Source organism: Eulemur rufifrons, chromosome 16, assembly GCF_041146395.1.
Source record: "Eulemur rufifrons isolate Redbay chromosome 16, OSU_ERuf_1, whole genome shotgun sequence".
NCBI lineage: Eukaryota > Metazoa > Chordata > Mammalia > Primates > Lemuridae > Eulemur > Eulemur rufifrons.
In genome coordinates, this window is record NC_090998.1 from 65,665,430 (window position 1) to 65,681,153 (window position 15,724).

At 37.7% G+C, this 15,724-nt stretch overlaps 1 protein-coding gene across 1 annotated transcript in view; it reads right to left on the reverse strand.

The window, feature by feature from the left end:
- Positions 1-15,510, reverse strand: part of SLC6A15 (solute carrier family 6 member 15) — a 47,902-nt gene extending 32,392 nt beyond the window's left edge. The window contains exon 1 of the mRNA XM_069490405.1: positions 15,247-15,510. The gene's annotated coding sequence lies outside the window, so the exon portion shown is untranslated. The remainder of the gene's footprint in view (positions 1-15,246) is intronic.
- Between the last annotated feature and the right edge of the window lie 214 nt (positions 15,511-15,724).

Here is a 15,724-nt window from a genome sequence, read left to right on the forward strand (position 1 = left end):
CCAGGGGCTAAATGCAGTCCACTTTCTGTACTCTGCAAACAAAACTTTATTGGGACATATCCATGTTCATATATTTACAAATCATCTATGGCTGATTTTGTGCTACAACTACAGAGTTTCTCTTACAGACTGAAAAGCCCATAATATATACTCTTTACTGAAAACGTTTACCAACCTCTCTTTTGGAGAATAAATTCACATTGAAGTTGTGAAATTCCCCAGCTTACTCCATCTATTCTCCATTTGTATGGCACTACTTTCTTTATTAAAAAAAGAAAATGCAGAGATAGAACTATCTCCATTCAAAGATGAGTCGTTACAAAGAATGAAAAAGTTTTGCATAGAAACAGGGAGATAGAGCACTAGTAGTGGAAGGAGACAAAACATAACCAAAAGACATGTGTAGAATATAAAATATACACCAGGAAACAGAGTGCTCCTGAGTTACAAAGAGATCACTTATTAAAAAAACAAATCTCATAGACGTGAAATAAAAGATTAATTGGAAGAAAAAGTTAGGTGGATGAATACAAGTTAAGAAATGGGGGAATTCATCATAGGAATGAAAGTCATATTAGAAACAACTAAAACTAGAATAAACACTACTAAAACTACATCCAGTGACATGGAGGGACAGGCTTAAAGAAACTTCACAAAAAAGAAATTAAAAAAAACAAATGTTTAGAAGTAATTTAAAGAAAAAGCTAAAGGAAACTGAAATCAAATGATGGTGATCCAACAAAGTTATAGTTGGCATACCCAAACAAGAGAAAACAATTAATAAAACACAAAATTCTAAAAAATAGAATAACAAATGTTTTGCTTAAAGTCTCATTTTTTCAGATTATAACAACAATGCAGAAAAGTAAACACTGAGAAATAACTAAAATAAAGTATTCCTAGATATTTCAAGCAGAAATAGACAGGGAAAATAACAAGACTTCTCAGAATATTCAGTAACTTCTATAAAAATTAAGAGAAAAATATATGATCTCTAATTTTTATATGCAATTAATTAATATTCCAGTTATAAAGGCCACAAGCAAGTATTCCTATTCAAAAGAGAACTGATGAACCCTATGAGATAAAGGAGTGGAGAATGGAGGGAGGGACTATATGATCATGAAATTTAGCCTACCAATGGAGAAAATAAGACCTCAGTAAGAGAAAAGCCATGTTAAGGAATAAAAGTGAACATTAATTTAAACAAGGAGATAAGGTTTATAATCTGTAGAAATTACTTTGAGGGGAAAATATAAATTAAAATTTAAAAATAACTAGCAAAATCAGGAATTGAAATGGGTGAAATAGAAATACATACAAGTGTGAAAATTTCCACATTGTTCATGGAAAAAGTAAGAGATGCTATCTAAATATGAAACTCTACAATGGGATCTTCTAGGAATGAATATGTCTTGATGTAAAGAGACATACATTAGTACCAAACATTTATATCTGAATTTTAGAGACAGACTGTCCTGAGTTCAAATCCTAACTCCTATCAGTGTGGTTTTATGACCTTTGCCAAGGTAATTAACTGTGCTTCAGTTTCTTCATTTATAAAATGAAGACAATAATATGCTTATCTAATAATAGAGTATTTGGATAAATGCCAGCACACTGAGAGAACTCTATAAATTCTCTTTTATTACTATGATTATCGTCACTCTTACTGTTGTATTATATTGCAAGTAGTTTATTGTATATTATTCTATTAAGAAGAATGTTAAGTCCATGTTACATGTTTTAGTTTTTTCTTTGACACAACTCTTTTTGTATCCATTATCTTATTGCTGCGCAACAAATCACTTTAAAACCTAGTGGCTTAAAAAACACTTTTATTTCGTCATGTTTCTTTGGGTCAGCAGTGTGAGCTAGGTTTAGATGCCCAGTTATTCTGCTGCTCATGATTTGGGTCACTCCTGCACTGCAGTTATCCGTCCACTCAATGAGGATGTATTGTCTTAAATATGATCTAGCTCACATTCTGGTAAAAGGCAGGGTATCAGCCAGGGCACTTTGGTTCTCCTACATGTAGTCTCTCCAAAATGCTAGCTCCACCTTTTTCACATTGTAAACTCAGTCTATAGATTTCCAAACTGGAGCCAAAAGAAGGTAAGCCCGGTGCACTAGTGCTATTAAAGACTCTGTTTGTGTCACATTTGCTAATGTTGCACTGGCCAAAGCAAGTCTCAAAGCCAAGTTCCCATTGATTCAAGAGTAGAGAGATAAACCCTACTTCTTGATGGAAGGAGCAACAGAGTCATATTGCAAAGGATGTAAGTAGAGGGAAGAGAAAAATATTTTCAACTTCTTTACAAATAATTTTCCACATTTGCCCGGTTAGTTTCCCCCTCCCTGGAGTTTCAATCTTGAGGAAAGGAACAAAGAGATCAAAAGTTGGCATTTCATCCAATTCCATGAAAAGTATTATGCCCAGGCAACTACTACCGTAGTCATGGATCCTGGTTCCTGGTTTCAGAACTATTTTCATTCTTGCCCTTTTCCATCTCATTGCCAAGCACCTCATTGTTTCTTTGAGTGCCTGTGAGTCTGCTGATGTTAGTTTTCTTTTGCCTAGCATCAGTTTCTACAGCTTACAAACAAAGAACTCTAAGTAATACACCAATTATAAATGAAAAACCATTGTTATCTTTTCATTCATCTATCTCTGTGTATAAACATTAATACACAAAAAATGTTGGCAACTTTTATTTAAATTTGGACTTATATTTACATTCTTTGCATTCTCCCATTTTTGTGTTGCTTTAGCTATCTTCATGTATTTTTTCAAAATAAACCTATTTTGAAACTATTGAAATTAGATTCAAAACTTTTTAAAATCAACATACTAAATTTCTAACTCGGTGGTCTTCAACATCAACCATTTTATGTGTTCTTTTTCAAGATTGTTTCACTTATTCTAGGCTCTTTTCTTTGCACATAAATTTTGAAATCAGCTTCACAATTTTCCACAAAACTACAAAAACCAGCCTGCTCTGGGGTTTGAAATGAGATTGCATCAATTTTATGGATCTATTAATATTTGGGGAGCACCGACATCTAAAAACTGAATTTTCCAATCTATGTAGTTGGTATAGCTTTTCTTTTATTTATGTCTTCTTTAGTTTCTTTCAACCATGTTTCAAAGATTTCAGTGTACTAGTCTTGCACATCTTTTGTTAAATTTATCTTCCTAATTAGTTTGTTTTTTAATATGATTTAATTTTCTTAGTTTCAGGTTGCAGTTGTATTTTGCAGATTTGTGGAATAAAACTGATTTTTTATCACAGACTTTCCTACAATGATACTAAATTAAGCATTGTATTTTCTTAAAGATCCTTTAGAATTTCCACTTACACAATCATGCCATCAGTAAATAAAGGTAATTTAACTTGTACTTTTTAAATTATTTACATTTAATTTCCTTCTCTTGGCTTATTTTTCTGGCTAGAACATCTACTAAAATGTTGAATAGAAATGCTAAGAGCAAATATCCTCATTTATGTCCTAGTGTTGCTAGGAAAGTAGTCAATATTTCAGCTAAGGGCAAAGTTAGTAATAAATTGTTTTTTCATAGATATCAATTTAGTGAAGTTACTTTTTATTTTTAGTTCAGCAAGGTTTTTATTGTGAATTATGACTGTGTTGAATTTTGACACATAATTTTCTGCCTTTATTAAGATAATCATATAACTTCTTAGTCTGTTGATATAGCATATTAATTAATTTTGTATCTTAAACCAATGTTTCATTTATGCGATAAACCTCACTAAGTCATAATGTATTACATTTTTATATATCACTGAAATAAATCTGCTAATATTTTGTTATGGACTTTTTGCAACTACAGTCATGTGAATGTGGGTCTGCAATGTTTTTTCCTGTATTTTGTTTCTCTGGTTTGGGTGGTTTCATAAAAAAACTTTTGAAATGATTTCCCTTTTATTTTCTCGGGAAATATGTGTAAGATTAGTTTTATTTCTTCTTTAAATATTTGGCAGCACTCACCAATAAAGCCATCTGGGCCTGGAGTTTTCTTTCTGAATATATTTTTAATTAAAAATTCAATTTCTTTCATTGATATACAGCTACTTAGATTTCCTTTTTATTGTTATGTTGGTTTTGGTAAGCTGTCTTTTTTGAGGAATTTTTCTATTTCATCATGAAGGTGTCAAATTTATTAGCACAAAATGTTTCATTAATATTCCACATTTTTTAAATATACATAGGATTTGTAGTCATATCCCATTTTTTATTGCTGATTTTGTTTTGACCAGTCTTGCTAATATTTTCACTATAAAATTAACAATAGTTTCTGCAATTTTTGTTCCATCTTTCAAAACATTTTAGTTCCCAAACTATTGTTACAATCTGTTTTGAAATGACATTATAGTAAATTTTAATTAACATTTCCAGTGAAAATATGCAAAGACCTGAAATAGCAGGCAGGTTCTTGCATCTTAGAAATGAGGAATGACTCAAACACACTTGCCTGCACTGTCTAAGTTTTGCCACTTGCCATAAGCTTGATATTCTGTAATAAAGCACTAAAATACCAGTAAATTATCTCCATGACTTTGGTAACTCAAACTTTACTGAAGAAAAAAATTTTTTTTTAAATATGAACTGTTCTAAACATTGAATCTTAAATTTATTGTGGATTCAAACAAAATATATATTTCTAATTTCTAATATAGGATAGAAAGTAAGGAATATCTGAATAAAATCAAAATATAGCAACACTCAAGAAAAACAAGCATGACGTGTTGATTAGTTTATCGTTATGGAATAATTGCAAAAGGAAAAAGACAAGGGAATTGGTGAAAAACTAAAATAATCTTGACAAATAATACAAAATATTTTCAACAGTATAGAATTCAACCCAAAAATTTCTTTTTCAAATTGTATCTCTCTTTGCATAAACTTTTTGCACTGAGCAAAAAGATAACAAAAATCACAGAGCCAATCAAAAGGGAGGGAAATTTTTACAAATGACAATACAAAGTCATAATTTATACTTCATTAAATCTATATTTTGCCCAAAAAGGTGGACTATAACACACCTATCAGAATGGCTAAAATTTTTATAAAAAGTAATAACACCAAATACCAGTGAGGATGTGAAGAAACTAAATCAATCATACAGTGCCCATGGAAATGTGAAAGAGTATAGCCACCCTGAAAAAAAAAAGTTGGCAGTTACTTTTGTTACTAAACCAAACTGGGTCCAGTTGCCTGCATGTTAATGGAAAGCCAAACACCAAAGCACCAGGTTTTTATTGAGAGAAATGTTATTGCAAGGCAGCCAAGCAAGGAGACAGGAGTCTGACTCAAATGTCTCCCTGAGCTAAGGGTTGGGACAGGTTTTATAGTCAGAGGATAATGAGGCGTGATCTGATTGGATCTTGCAATGAGATAATGCCAGGAGGTATAATCTGACTGGATCATGCCATGCTGTGACATTAGGGCTCGACCTGGTTGCATCATGGATTATGCCATGTGATGTCACCTTTTTAATTCAGTCTCCATTCCTTGGTCCAAGCACTGAGATTCTGCCTGTAGTTGAATGCTTGTTTCATCTGGGCATGCTCAGTTTATATAACTTGCAATGTGGGGGTCCATGACAACTGAAAAACAACTCCTGGAGAGTTTTCAAGATGGTTGACTAGAAGCATCTGGTGTTCGTCTCTTCTTCAGAGAGAAATCAGGATAATTATCAAATACCCATATTTTGAACAGATCACTGAAGGAAAAAAAACACTTGAAAGTAACAGAGAAGTGAGGAGGAGACACCAGGGGTGGAGGCAGAACCTGGACTTCCAGTGCAGGGCTGCTGAGAGCCTTGAGCAGCCCCTGGACCCAAACCCAGGGAAGGGGCAAGCAGCAGACCTTCAGGGCTTTGCACTCGTGCCTTGGATCTTTGCATTTTGTGCTACAGGAAAACTTCTCAACCTCCACAGGCCTACAGAGAGTCATAGGGAATTGCTGAGATATCCCACTGAGGCACTGCTTGAGCTCATGTGGAGCTGCACAGGCTCTGGAATCCTGGGCACCTGCACCCAGAGCAAAATGGGGAGCCTTTATCCCTGTGCTTTAAATCCTGCCCTGAGGATGTTCCTGCCTCATGCTGGGCCAGGGATGGAGGGGAGAACCTTGGGTGATCTCCCATGCCTCAAGGTCAAGTTTTGCCACTGCATCTATAAGCCACTGTTGGACCAAGAAAGGTTCAGTCTGAGCTCACTGCTCCTGCAGAGTGAGACATACCCTCCCCACCCCATGGCTGATCCACAGGGCAACAATGGTTGGCCTGCTCAAGTGTTCTGTGGCAGCCTGGGACCAGTCTGCATCAACCTGTCTTGGTCAGAACTTGAACTCAAGGGACCTGAGGACTTTTCCTCTGGTCCAATCCCATGTTCTCAGGACTCTGTGGCATTGTTAAGGGACATGGAGGAGAGATGTGAGAACCATCTCAAGTGAGGAGTGAGCCTGTGTGGGCAGAACTGAGAGGAGAGTGTGGTGTGGACCCTGTGCTGCAGCCCATGCACAGAGAACCGCTCCCCCAACAGGAAAGCTTAGAAAGCCATGCTTTCAGTCTTGGGATCCTTGGTGGGGAGGATCATAATCTGCAGAGACACTGCTGTGTGAGTGTCATTGCCTTTTGACTCTCCTGGCCAGATTGGGCTGCGATAGGTAGCCAGATGTCAGAGGGAGATTCATCAGGCCAAGGGAGTGAGGAACAAGTGAAACTCACTTCCATCTGCTGGACTGTGAATTCCAGACTGCCCCTCCTCCACAAGCAGGTTCTTTGGCATGATGGGGCTTCTTTAGCACCTCTCTGGAGGCTTTCCCCAGTGGCCCAGGAGCCAAAACCTGACTCCTGATGAGATAGCACTTGCACCCACCTTTGGGGAGCCTAAACACAGGCCTTCCTCACCCAGCCCCTCCTAGCCTCACCCACCCATTCCTGTTGGCAGTCCCCTTGGAGTTCAAAGGCACCATCCATTGCCTGAGTGCTTCTCCTGATTGATTAGGGCCAGACATAAGTCCCACAAACACCTCTGTAGCTGGCTCTCTCCTGCAAGTGCCACCTACTGGTAGGAAGGTCAACTTGCACAGTCCATTACAGCATTCCTTAGCTGACTCTTACCTGCAAGCACCACCTACTGGCCTGGAGATTAAACTGGACATCCCAATATAATTCACACTGTTAGAAGTCCACGCAGCTGCAGAAAATGACAAGATTTTAGAGACCTCCATTTCCTTTTCTCAACAGGAAGCTGGGAATCTGCCCATATGCATAGTACATCACTGCTACAGCCTACAAATAACTAGCAAATGAGACAGTAAGGCTATTTATAACCAAGGTATTCATTTAGAACTTTAAGCCCTTCTAAAAGTACCCACAAACAAAGCCAAAGATCCATAGTTAGCATATGCTACAGTTACACCCTTATGAGGGGGGGAAAAGTTCCATCTAAACAAAAGTAAAATCAAAAACAAGAATTGGCAGCCTATCTAGATAAGAAGGAATCAGTGCAAGAACTCTGGCAATATGAAAAAACAGAGTAAGAAAACAGAGACCAGCAAGGCACTGCAACCAAAAGGAAAAATTTGAAATGTCAGATAACAAATGCAAAATATGGATTGCAAGTAAACTCAATGAGATCCAAGAGAAAGTTGACAATCAACACAAAGAAACCAAAAACAATAATCAGGGCATGAATGAAAAATTCAATTCACTTAAGAGACAGATATTTTAAAACTACAACAACAGAACTTCTGGAAATGAAAGACTCATTTAGGGAATTGCAGAATACAGTGGAAAGTTTCAACAACAGACTAGAACAAGAAGAGAAAGAATTTCAGAGCTTGAAGACAAGGATTTTGAATTAACCCAGTCAGTCAAAAACAGAGAGAAAAAAAAGTAAAGAAATTAACAAAGTCTTTGAAAAATATAAGATTATCTAAAATGTCCAAACATAAGAATTATAGGTATCTCTGAGGGAGAAGAAAAAGCAAAAAGTATGGAAAACCTATTTGAGGGAATAATGGAGGAAAACTTCCCTAGTCATGCTGGAGATTTACACATCCAGATTCAAGAAGGTCATCAAACTCCTGGAAGATTCATTGCAAATAAGATATCACCAAAGCACACAGTCAACAGACTGTTCAAAGTCAAAGTGAAGGAGAAAATCCTACAAGCTGCGAGACAAAAGCATCAAGTAACTTAACCAAGGAAAAGCCATCAGAGTAACAACAGAATTCTCAGCAGAAACCATACAAGCCAGAGGGATTGGAGTCCTATTTTTAGTATTCTTAAACAGAACAACTGTCAGCCAAAAATTTTGTATCCTGCAAATCTAAGCTTCATAAATGAAGGAGAAATAAATTCTTTCCCAGACAAGCAAACATTTAGGGAATTTGTCACCACTAGACCTGCCCTACAAGAAATGCTCAGAATTGCTCTAAGCATTGAATACTCTCCAGTGTAAAAACACTCAAAAGTAAAAATTTACTGCTCTTATAAAACAGTAACACAAGGGAGAATACAAAGCCACTAGGTAACAATCAGCAGGATGACTAGAATGGCATCTCACATATGAATATTAGCATTGAATGTAAATGGTCTAAATGCCCATTAGAAGATATAGATTAGTGGAATAGATGAAAAACCACAACCCAAATATCTGCTGTCTCCAAGAAACCCATTTAACTGGTAAAGGTTCTCATAGATTCAAGGTAAAGGCATGGGGAAAAATATTCTACAAAAATGGAAACCAAAAGCAAGCAGGAGTAGCTATTCTTATATCATATAAAACAGACTTTAAATCAACAACAGAATAAAACAAAAAAAAAGACAAAGACAGTCATTATGCAATGATAAAGAGACCAATTCAGCCACTGTTGAAAGATTGAATGCCTTTCCTCTAGAATCAGGAAAAAAATAAGTATGTATACTTTCATACTCTTATTCAAAATACTATTAAATAAAGATCTAACAAGTGGAAAAAGGCAAGAAAAGAGGACAGTAATCCTTTAGTATCCTTGGGATTTTGGTTCAAGGACCTCCCCTGAATATCAAAATCCTCAGATTCTCAAGTCCCACAGTCAGCCCTGAGGAATGTTTGGCTACAAAAAGTTGTATTCATGGGTTTTTCATCCCACAAATATTATATTTTCCACCTGCATTTGGTTGCATCCATAGATGCTGAAACTGTGGATATGGAAGGTCTGACTGTATAAGGCATATAGATCAAAAAGGAAGAAATAAAACTTTTCACATTTGCAGACATTCTGATGTTGAAAATCCTAAGGAATGTACAAAAATACCTCCTAGAATAAGTGATTCAACAAAATCACAGGATAGGATGCAAGATAAACATATACAAATCATTTGTATTTCTGTGTTAGCAATAAGCAAGTGGACACAAATTAAAAATACAATAGCATTATCATATCCAAAAAAATGAAATACATGACAATGTAACAAAACATGGACAGTATTGATCTTGCTGAAAACTATAGAGTGCTGGTAAAAGAAATGAAATATTTAAATGTATGGACAGACATACCACATTCATGGATTACAAGATCAACATAGTAAGTATGTCATTTCCCCTTAATTAATATATGGGTTTAATGCAAATCCTATCAAAATCCAAGGAAAATTTTTGTATAAACAATATTATTCTAAAATGCATATGAACAGGCAAAAAACTAGAATAGCTACAACAATTTTAAAACATGAGATTGAAGTGGGAGGAATGATTTTACCCAATTTCAAGACTTATATAGCTACAGTAATGAAGACTATATGGGGTTGACAGGAAGATAGACACATAAATCAATGGAACAGAAGATACTGCCCAGAAAGAAGTGTACACACATATGTCCAACTGATTTTTTATAAAGGTACAAAAGCAATTTTGATGAAGAAAGATAGCCCTTTTGGCAAATGGTTCTGAAAACAATTGGACATCCCTAAGCAAAAATATAGCCTCTACTAAAGCCTCACACCTTATACAAAAAAATAACTCAGAGGGATCACAGACTTACATGTAAAACATAAAACTATAAATCTTTTAGAAAAAATCATCAGAGAAATCTTTGAGATCTAGGTCTAAGCAAAGAGTTTTTAGACATGACAAAAGCAAGACTCATCAAAGCAAAAAATTATTTTTGCTCAAAATTAAAAACTTTTGCTCTGTGAAAGAACCTAGTAAGAGGATGAAAAAACAAGCTAAAGACTGGGAGAAAATATTCGAAGGCCACAAAGCACTAGTATATAGGATACATAAAGAACTCTTAAAACTCAACTATTAAAAATAAAATTAGAAAATGTGTTAAGAACATAAAGAGACATTTCATTGAATATTACTTATGAATGGCAAATAAGCATATAAAAATGAGGTTTAATATTATTAGCTTTCAGGGAAATAAAACCACAATTCTATGTTGCTACATACCATCAGAATGGTTAAAATACCGTGACAACCAAATTATGACAAGAATACAGAGAAAATGAATCATTTATTCATTGCTGGTGAGAACATAAAATTGTACAACCACTTTGAAAAAGACTTTGGCAGTTTCTTAAAAAACTAAACATGCAACTGCCATATAACCAAGTAACTGCACTCCTGGGTATTTATCCCAGATAAATGAAAACTTATGTTCCATAAAAACCTATACAGGAGTATCCATATGGCTTTGCGGATATAAATAACCCAGATGTAATTCAATAGATGAATGGATAAACAAACTCCAGCACATCCACACCATAGAGTACAACTCAGAAAAATATAGGCCGGGCGCGGTGGCTCACGCCTGTAATCCTAGCACTCTGGGAGGCCGAGGTGGGCGGATCCTTTGAGCTCAGGAGTTCGAGACCAGCCTGAGCAAGAGCAAGACCCCATCTCTACTAAAAATAGAAAGAAATTATATGGACAGCTAAAAATATATATAGAAAAAATTAGCCGGGCATGGTGGTGCATGCCTGTAGTCCCAACTACTCGGGAGGCTGAGACAGGAGGATCCCTTGAGCTCAGGAGTTTGAGGTTGCTGTGAGCTGATGCCACGGCACTCACTCTAGCCTGGGCAACAAAGTGAGACTCTGTCTCAAAAAAAAAAAAAAAAAAAAAAATACATAAACTACTAATTGATATACACAAGTTAGATGAATCTACAGAAAATTATGCAGAGTAAAAAAGACAATTCTGAAAGGTCAAATACCGTATGATTCCATTTACATAACATTCTTGAAATGACTAAATAATAAACATGGAGAACAGGCTAGAGGTGACCAGGAGTTAAGGAGATCCTGGGAGCAGGAGTGAAGTGGTTGTGGTTATAAAAGGGCAACACAGGGAATTCTTTTGTAATGGAAGTGTTCTGTAACTTGACTGTATTAATATCAATATTCTGATTAGGATACTGTAGTATAGTTATTGCAAGATGTTACGTTTGTAGAAAATTTTGTCAACAGCTCACAAGAACTCTCTGTGTTATTTCTTAACATCTATATATGATTCTACAACCATCTCAAAATTAAGCTTAAAAAAACATCATAAAACTGCATTTTTATGCTGACATAACTGGCCAAATTTAGTGAATCCACTAAACTACTTCTCTAATATAATTTTATTACTAAAAACATTGAAAGAGGAAACTTTCCTGTAAATACGTAAACAACAAAAATCATGGAGTCAAAATACCCATTAACTTTTGTACCTTACTAATTTGACAGAATCTGATGCATGACTACTACTGTACTAAGAGTGCTTATTTGCTGTTTTTGTCACTTTAGACTATTTTAAATGTATATTTTGAATAAATAATACAATAATGTGGTTTTAAAGGACACAGAGTAAAAAAATACCTTCCTACCCCTTCTTTCAGCATATACAGTACCATCTCTAGCTCGCTGTAAGTAAACAAAGTCTTCCAAAGATATTTTATGTACGTTCAAGCTAATAGATATATACTGTATATATATATTCAAGTTTATGTGTTTTCTCTCCACCCCTAACCTGCCTCTTTTTACACAACTATTTCTAAATGCATAATTCTACATCTCAGTTTTTCACTCAAAATTTTTTCAGTAACTTTTTATCTCAATGCAATAGCTTAATTTTTTAAAATAACTGTATGTTATACCTTGGTGTAAGTGCACTATATATTTAGATCTGATTCCAATAATTTGCTACTATAACATTCCAACAAAGTACTTTGTATATCTGGCATTTCCATATCTGTAGAGTAAATCGCTGGAAGTGGAATTGCTTGATCAAAGGGTATGTGCTTTCATAATTTTGATAAATATTGCCAAATGTCCCTTTATAAAAATTGTGTCAGTCTGCACTACTACAAGCAATATGGATTGCCTGTTTCCTTCTGCCCTCTTCAATACAATGAGTGTTCTCTTTAATCTTTGCCAATCTGCTGGGTGAAAAAGCTCCCAGAGTAAACATTGTATTTAAAGATAATAATAAATTAATCTTACGTGAAAAGATACCTTAGCACGTTAATTATAAGGAAATAATGTGACCTTTAAGGCTGAAAACAGTTCTATCTTATATCAAGAGATAGCGTGCATTTAAAATTATCCTGTATCCCAGTTCATCCTTAGAGTTTCTTATTCACAGAGAAAAAGATGATAATTATTGGTTAAAGTTAATATTTAAGCAGAAAAATATATCAAAGTATTTATTAAAGACTACCAGAAGAGAGTACTATAAACAAATTGGAAATAAATCTAAAAATTGCTGCCATGTAACCTTGAATGTTTTTCATGTATCAGACTATGTCTGTGGACTTTCGTTAATAATGCCATCTGCTCAGAAACCATTTCAAAATCTACTCTGCATATGAATATATTAATATATCCAATCATGTATATGGATATAGTAATAAAGAATTAACATATTTTCCCCAAGAAGTTGAGAGAGAATTAAGAAGTGAAAGCAAAGTTTATGTGAGATTTTGATAACCACCAAGGTCTCCTTCAGGTCTGCCATTCGAAGTCAATGGTTCTTTTAATTGCCTGGATGAAAACCCCAGAGTTGAAAGGAATGTAAATTTCTTACTTATTCACATACAAATTTTATGACAGGAGAAGCATATTGTCTAACATGCACACAGCACAATTTGAACTGTGATCATTAGGTAAAGTAATGATTATAAATATGGACTTTAGGTTTTACTAACTATTCCGGCTTATTTTAAATGTTTCAGTAATTGACAAGTAAGGCATCTCCTCTTGATTATTGGTATCTCAAATAGCTAAGTTAATCATTTTTTAATTCTTTACTATTACTAATTGGGTGACAGAGTACTTATCTCCTAAAATAGAAACATACATAAATACCTTTCTTAGTTCCATTAAAATACTACATCTTGAGTTAGATTGGAATTATGAAATAATTTTGAATCAAGTATATAATGTGCAATCAGAAAAAGGAAAGCTTATCAACAAACAGTAAAATATTACTCTTTCAAAATTCTAATTTCTGTCTGAGAAAAGAACACATTGAAAGTTTTACTTGGTAAAAAATGGTCAATGAATTTAACTATAAATTCAATTTGTTGGGATATTTTACTCCAACAAATGTGCATGGAAGAGCCAACACATAAAAATAAAATCGTCTGATTCTATGGTCAAATACCTCGAATTTAATAGGAGAGAAATACACTGTTCAAAGAAAATTCAGTCCATCATCAAATCAAGTATTATGTACAAGTTAAGTCGAGTACTGGGCGCCTAAGACATAAGTAGGTCTGTATTTCAGGACTGTTCTTGCAGAAACGAGGCTGGGTGGGGTGAAGAGCTTCGTGGGGCAGCGTCTGCAGAGAATAATTCCCCAAAGCAAATATTTTGTTCCCAGTATCCCGGAAAAGCAAGCGGGCATTGACAGGTATAAAATCGCTAATACAGAATGGGCGATGAGGAGCCCAATTCTGTAATGGGCGATGAGAAGCACATAAAGCAAACCCTTCATTCATCCCATACTGCTTAGAGTACTTAACCGCCAAAATGGTGCAGACTAAGATCGGGTCTACCTTTAAGACCTGGAGGGGAAAACGGCCCGACCAGAAGAAACGGTCGCAGTCTCATTTGCATAAGCACCCAAACACTGCTGACGTCACCGCGCCCGAGTCCGGACCCCGCCCCGTCTTACTCCAGCCCTTCCCCGCCAGGAGGAGGATGGAAAGGGAAAGCGAGACACTGGGGAGCTCGAACCTGGGGCTTCGTTCTCCTGGAACGCACGGCAAACGCCGCTTCTTGACTCAAAGGAAAAGAACTCTCGCCCCTGAGGCCTCTGCCACTGGGTGGGTCAGGCGTACTCCGGGACGCCTCGGGCGTTTTGATTCATTCATATGCATAATATGGCCGGTGCGCAGATTAAGACTGGAAAGCCTTTCTCTATACTCAAAACCGTCTTCTGTCCGGCCACACAGACCAGCCAAGTGAATGAAAGGTAGAAACGACCTAAGTTTCCAATTGCTTCCCATCCTCTCCTTAAAATCCCAGCATCACCCTCACCGTTACACTCTCGTATTCCAGGATGGGCAGAAACACGCAAACTGATTTCTCCAGCAGCCACGTGCCTTGTGTGCCGCGAAAGGCCCACTTTCGGACCATTTATTACAGGATGCCTCAAGCGAAAGGGAATTGTGGTCACGTGAAAACACTGCCTTCCGTAGTCTCCTTCTGCAGTTGCAAAAGCAACCAGAAGCGAATGAGGAATGAGGCTCGCTGCTCTCCCCGCCCTACCGCCCACCTGCACGAGGTTCGGCTTCCAATCACCTCGAAAGCGCCTGTTTCCACCCTGACCCTCCCAACTTTCCTCTCGGACTTCCCGGTGTCGGACCCCACCCTACAACCTCGACTTGACTTGGAAATGAGTAGGTCTCTGGGGATGCCATGGGCAATTTCCAACGACGGGAAGCAAGGAAGGATGGCGGCACGTTTCGACCCATGTGCTTCCTCCTAGATGTACAGCCTCTCGTCCCCCCTTCGCCGATTGTGCATGGATGCAGAACCCTGAGACTAGAGGGTCGCTCGCCGAGCCCAGATTCTCCCTCCTAGGGCTTTTGAGCCATCCTCCCTCCATCCGCCCCAGGACGGAGCACGGGATCCATCCATCAATTCGTTCCCAGTCCGGGTCCCCGGGATCCTAGGTGGCTAATGGCGAGCCCCACCTCACCCCCAGCCATGCCCTTAGCATAGGAGCATGTCATTACCGTTAGTGTGTCTTGACCCAGAGCCTCTTGCTGCTTCCACGTCCTGGCTGCAGCAGTCACGAAAGGGTCCAGGTGGCTATGACCGAGTCCCCAAAGGAGGTATCTGGAGAGAAGCAGCTGCTTGCCAAGGGCGGGCCCTGGGGCTGGGTTTAGGAGGTCGCTGCCCTGCAGGCTGGCAAGGAGAGACTAGTGAGCGCCTGTGTGTCTGCCAGGGGAACAGCACGGGATGCAGGCGCGCGGGTGCGTGTGTGCGCGCGCATGTGTGAGTGTGTATGAGTGAGGGTGTGACGGAGGCGCCCACGTGCCTGGCCCGCCCGTGTTGCGGCCGCCGACAAGCTGCGAGGGAGGAGAGGTTGTGGGCGGCGGCGGGGCGCGGGGGAGGGAGCAGGGTGCGCAGGCTGGTCACCGCACCTCCCCGCCCCACTACCCCTTGACGCAGAGGCCACTGCGGCTGCCCCGCCGCGTCCTCCCAGCGCCC